We start from the raw sequence: 6,712 nt of genomic DNA, 5'->3' as shown, positions 1-6,712 counted from the left end.
GTTAGGTGATCTGTCATCACTACAGAAATGCTAAACATGTGGATGCTATATGTGGTTTAGACACACTGTGATCAGAAGGGAGGGGGCATTTGGTAGCGCAGAATGTGCTTTCTTTTGGGGGGCAAGGAGCCATAGTGCTTTTCCAGAGCCTTTGTGCTACCAGTAACGTGGAAGACACCTATATTTCCAGCTGATGGACCTGAGTGGGGACTTGATTTTTTTTAGGGAACATTTTCCATAACATTTGAGATCACATTTATCCTGCGCTTTACACTGAGCACTTACATAGGGGTTTACATCTATATCTGTGAGTGACAGGATTCAGATGAGAATCCCCAGGTTATTTACTATAATGCAGCAGCAGTGTTACTCTGGACTGTTTGGCCTCTGTTCAGCAATATACTTCTTTTCAGAGGTGCACAAAACTGTAGTTGACTGCGCAGTTTTGCACGCCTAAAAAAAATAGACACCGCCGGATCATAGGAAGCCACACGGCATCCACAGTGACTTCATCTGCCTCGTTATAGGGAATCTTCCACCAGAGGTTACATCTGAATCACTTATTTCAGAGATTTACACAGAAACCCTGGTGTAAGTGCTCAGCATAGAGCACATTATAAATATGAGCGCAGCCTTACTGTGATCTTTTGGAGATTGAATGAACAAAATAGGTGCAGGTGAGGAATTCGTTTTATTTATCTTTACACTGTTCATCGTGATGTATAAGTGATTAGGCAACTTTATTCTTGGATAAGTGCGATTACAGCGATACCAGATGTGGAGACACAGGGGTCAGCGGGTGCTCTAGTCCACCAGGCAAAACCGCATAAACCAGGGATCATCCCACCGATTGCCCACTCTCCTTTTACTGTGGGCATGTTACTCAGACAACACAAGGTGAGGGTAAAACAGTGGCGATACTTTATTGAACCACAAAACAGGCAAATAACATATTGAACAGTCCCAGCAAAATACCCAAGATGATGTAAAATTACAGCATATCACACTTTTGCTGACTCGCCTGGATAAGTGCAGCTGTGACTTCAGATCTTCCAAGGCTCACTACCCCACATGTGGAACGCACAGGTGGAAATAACAGGCTTAGGAAGCTGACAGACTATTGAGGTCAGGTGACCAGAGGGTCACATCCTGGCTTCTCCGAACATCTCCATGGAGCCAGGTGATCAGTGGGCGACAATCTTGGCTTTCCCAAATATATCCATGGGGCTTTGGTGACCGGTGGGTCGAAAATCCTGACTACCCCAAACATATCCATGGTTCAGTGATGGTCAATGGAGCAGATCTGTATTCTTTCAGCCGTTTCAATGTTCCTGGCTGTGGTTTTGTAAAAAAGTCTCTGTTTATTTGGATCTCTTGATGTCTTGGCTGTCTGGATGTATATGGTTAGGCTACGTTCACATTTGCGTTGTGCGGTGCAGCGTCGGCGACGCAATGCACCATGCAAATGTAAACGCATGCACAACGCAGCGTTTTGTGACACATGCGTCCACTTTTGCATGGTTTTTGGCGCAGAAAAAAACTGCATCATGCAGCGTCCTCTGCGCCCTGATGCATGCACCACAGTGACGCATGCGTCACAAAACGCAAGTGCAACGCATGTCCATGCGCCCCCCATGTTAAATATAGGGGGGCATGATGCATGCGTCGCCGCGGCTGCGCCTGACGCAACGCTAATGTGAACGTAGCCTTAGAGGCATATTCCACTTACATAGCTCACAACTGTTGTCATTCAAACCAGCATCAAGAGGAAGATGTGATGAGGTTAATTAACGCACATTGTTGGACTAAATTAATTTGCATACTTTTTAATCCTCTGTTTTGCAAGTCAACAAGCCACAAGACCCACACAATGGTCATTCAACATAATAAGTAAAAATCCATTGTTAAATTACCCTACATCACTGTCTTCTAAAGATAGACATAAAGCTGTAGGAGCTGATGTAAGAGGCAACCAATAGGCTATTCAAAAAACAACACTTAACCCCTTAACAACCGCCGATATGCCTTTTAACGGTGGCAGTTAAGGGTACTTAATTAACGGCGCTGTGGAAAAAGTGTAAAACGCCCCGCAGAGTCGGATTTTCTCTGGGGTCTCGGTTGCTGGGGGTAGCGGGGACCCCAGAGAACATGATTTGGGTCGGTTTTTACCGACCCCTGGGTTGCGATCGCCGGTAAATAACAGTTTACCGGTGGCCGCAAAAAAACACAACAAAAAAAGCGATTTCCAATTTAATTTCTCTGTCCTCCGATGTGATCGCACATCAGCGGACAGAGAAATGGGGTCCCCGATCGCCCCCCGATACTCACCCATCTCCCCCCTATGCTCCTCGTGGCTCCAGATGGGCGCCGCCATCTTTTTCCTGGGGAAAAAATGGCGGGTGCATGCGCAGTGCGCCAGCCGGCACCTGGCAGATCTTTGGGGTCTCGGCTGCCGGGGGTAGCTGAGACCTCAAAGAACATGATTGGGGTTGGTTTTTACCGACCCGTTTTGGGATCGCCGGTAATTAACTGTTTACCGGCGACTGCAAAAAAAGCGGTGTTATTCTCTGTCCTCTGATGTGATCGCACATCAGAGGACAGAGAAATAGGGGGATCAGGGACCCTGATATACTTATATACTGGGTCCTCCTGTGTCCCCTCCTGGCCGCCGGCTTCTTCCTCCGGGAAGAAAATGGCGGGCGCATGCGCAGTGCGCCCGCCGTGATGTGCCGGCTGGCAGTGGAAGATTGTTTCTCTTATTTTATTTTGGTCACTGTGAGATCTTACCACAGTGATCAAAATAGAAAAAATAATAAATACCCCCCCCCCCCTTAGTTAGGAAAAAAACAATAAAAAAAAAAAAGGATGTATTTCCATTTTCCAATCAGGGTTAGGGTTAGGGTTGGGGCTAAAGTTAGGACTAGGGTTAGGGTTAGAGTTGGTATTAGGGTTAGGGTTGGCATTAGGGTTAAGGTTAGGATTAGGTTTGAGATTATGATTAGAGGTGTGTTGGGCTTAGGGATTTGATTAGGTGTGTTTTGGGGTTAGGGTTTTGATTAGGGTTATGGATTGGGTTGGGATTAGGGGTGTGTTGGGGTTAGGATTGGAGTTAGAATTGGGGGGTTTCCACTGTTTAGGTACATCAGGGGGTCTCCAAACGCGATAGCCAATTTTGCGCTCAAAAAGTCAAATGGTGCTCCCTCCATTCTGAGCTCTGCCGTGTGCCCAAACAGTGGTTTACCCCCACATATGGGGTATCAACGTACTCAGGACTAATTGGACAACAACTTTTGGGGTCCAGTTTCTCCTGGTAGCCTTGCAAAAATAAAAAAAATTGGGGGCTAAAAAAATCATTTTTGTGAAAAAAAACATTTATTTTCACAAATCTGCATTATAAACTTTTGTGAAGCACTTGGGCTTTCAAAGTGCTCACGACACATCTAGATAAGTTCCTTGGGGGGTGTAGTTTCCAAAATGGGGTCACTTGTGTGGGGTTTCTACTGTTTAGGCACATCAGGGATTCTGCAAACACAACATGACGCCTGCAGACCATTGTATCAAAGTCTGCATTCCAAAACAGCGCTCCTTGCCATCCGAGCTCTGCCATGCGCCCAAAGAGTGGTCCCCCCACATATGGGGTATCAGCGTACTCAGCATACTTTGCACAATAAATTTTGGGGTCCAATTTCTCCTATTACCCTTGTGAAAGTAAAAATTTGGGGGTGAAAAAAAATCATTTTTTCCACAAAAATGATTTTTTATTTTCATGGCTCTACACTATGAACTTCTGTGAAGCAGTTGGGCATTCAAAATGCTCACCACACATCTAGATAAGTTCCTTGGGGGGGGGATCTAGTTTCCAAAATGGGGTCACTTGTGGGGGGTTTCTACTGTTTAGGTACATCAGGAGCTCTGCAAATGCAACATGACATCCACAGACCATTCCATCAAGGTCTGCATTTTAATACGTTACAACTTCCCTTCCGAGCCCCGATGTGTGCCCAAACAGTGGTACCCCCACACATGGGGTATCAGCGTACTCAGGACAAACTGGATAACAAATTTTGGGGTCCAATTTCTCCTGTTACCCTTGAGAAAATAAAAAATTGCAAGCTAAAAAATCATTTTTGAGAAATAAAAAAGAAGGATTTTTTATTTTCACAGCTCTACATTATAAATTTCTGTGAAGCACTTTGGGGTTCAAAGTGCTCACCACACATCTGGATAATTCCTTGGGGGGGGTCTAGTTCCCAAAATGGGGTCACTTGTGAGGGGTTTCCACTGTTTAGGCACATCAGGGGCTCTCCAAGCGCGACATGGCATCCGATCTATATTCCAGCCAATTCAGCATTGAAAAAGTCAAACGGTGCTCCCTCTCTTCCCAGCTCTGCCATGCGCCCAAACTGTGGTTTACCCCCACATATGGGGTATCGGCGTACTCAGAACAAATTGCACAACAACATTTGGGGTCTAATTTCTCCTGTTATCCTTGTAAAAATAAAAATTTGGGGGCAAAGAGATCATTCTTGTAGAAAAAATGCGATTTTTTATTTTCACGGCTCACCACACATCTAGATAAGTTCCTTAAGGGGTCTAGTTTCCAAAATGGTGTCATTTGTGGGGGGTTTCTACTGTCTAGGCACACCAAGGGCTCTCCAAACGCGACATGGCGTCCGATCTCCATTCCAGCCAATTCTGCATTGAAAAAGTCAAACGGCGCTCCTCTTCCAAGCCCTGCCGTGCGCCCAAACAGTGGCTGATCCCCATATATGGGGTATCGGCATATTCAGGAGAAATTGCACAACAAATTTTGTGGTTCATTTTCTCTTTTTACACTTGTGAAAATATAAAAAAATTATTCTGGAATAAAATGTTTGCAAAAAAAAAGTTAAATGTTCATTTTTTCCATCCACATTGTTTCAGTTCCTGTGAAGCCCGTAAAGGGTTAATAAACTTCTTGAATGTGGTTTTGAGCACCTTGAGGGGTGTAGTTTTTAGAATGGTGTCAAGTTTGGGTATCTTCTGTCACACCCCTCAAAGTGACTTTAAATGTGAGATGGTCCCTAAAAAAAATGGTTTTGTAAATTTTGTTGTAAAAATGAGAAATCGCTGGTCAACTTTTAACCCTTATAACTTCCTAAGAAAAAAAAAAATTGTTTCCAAAATTGTGCTGATAATAAAGTGGGAAATGTTATTTATTACCTATTTTGTGTGGCATTTCTCTCTGATTTAAGGGCATAAAAATTCAAAGTTTGAAAATTGCAAAATTTTTAAAATTTTCACCATATTTCCGTTTTTTTTTCATAAATAATCGCAAGTAATATTGAAGAAATGTTACCACTAACATGAAGTACAATATTTCAGGAAAAAACCATGTCAGAATCAGCGCAATCTGTTAAAGCGTTCTGGAGTTATAACCTCATAAAGTGACAGTGGTAAGAATTGTAAAAATTGGCTTGGTCATTACGTACCAAATTGGCTCTGTCACTAAGGGGTTAAGACTAATATGACAACAGTGTATGGTTATTGAGCAACTGAAGAACAAATGCATAAATGCAAAACTCAACATATAGATAACAGTCTATTCCTCCTGGCTTACAGAAAATAGACGTGTGGTTAATTAAGATAAAATGCTGTGTTGTCACACCAGATTTATATATTTTTTTATATTTGGCTGCTGTCACATACTAAGAGGCGCTTTTTATTGCAAAAACTGCATCACCATATTTTGAGAGCTATAATTTTTCCGTACTTTTGCTAACAGTCATGTGAGGGCTTGATTTTTGCAGGATGGGTTGACATTTATTGGTATAATTTTCGGACACAACATTATTTGTTGACCCGAGCATAAGCTGACCCCCCCCTAACTTTGCCACAAAAAAACTGGGAAAACGTAATGACGAGTATAAGACTAGGTTGGAAAATGCAGCAGCTACCGGTAATTTTAAAAATAAAAATAGCTACCAATAAAAGTTAAATTAATTGAGATATCAGAAGGTTAAGTGTTTTTGAATATCCATATTGAATCAGGAGCCCCATATAATGCTCCATACAGTTCAAGATGGGCCCCATAAGATGCTCCATATTAAAATGCGCCCCATATACTGCTGCACAAAGGTTAATAATGGCCCCATAAGATGCTCCATAGACACATTTGCCCCATACAGTACTGCATAAAGATTAATAAGGGCCCCATAAGATGCTCCATTTGGCATTTGCCCAATATAATGCTGCACAAATGTTGATTATGGCCCCATAAGAGGCTCCAGAGATATTTGCCCCCATATAAAGCTGCACAAATGTTCATTATGGCCCCATAAGATGCTCCATAGAGATATTTGCCCCATATAATGCTGCACAAATGTTGATTATGGCCCCATAAGATGCTCCATATAGATATTTGCCCCATATAGTGCTGCACAAATGTTGAATATGGCCCCATAAGATGCTCCATAAAGATATTTGCCCCATATGCTGTTGCTGCAATTAAGAAAAAAAAAATTACATACTCACCTCTCGTCGCTCAGGCCCCCAACACTTGCAATCCTCGCTGTCTTTCGCGTCCTCTGCATTGACGCTAAGGCAGAGGGCGCGCACTAACGACGTCATCGCACCCTCTGACCTGAGCGTCACTGCAGAGAACGTGGAAGACGGAGCGGCGCCTGGAACTAAGAAAGGTGAATATCGCGCAGTGCTCCCCCTCCTGGCCCGG

Source organism: Ranitomeya variabilis, chromosome 4 (genome assembly GCF_051348905.1).
Source record: "Ranitomeya variabilis isolate aRanVar5 chromosome 4, aRanVar5.hap1, whole genome shotgun sequence".
NCBI lineage: Eukaryota > Metazoa > Chordata > Amphibia > Anura > Dendrobatidae > Ranitomeya > Ranitomeya variabilis.
The sequence above is the reverse complement of the archived record's forward strand: the minus strand, read 5'-3'. Positions refer to the sequence as shown.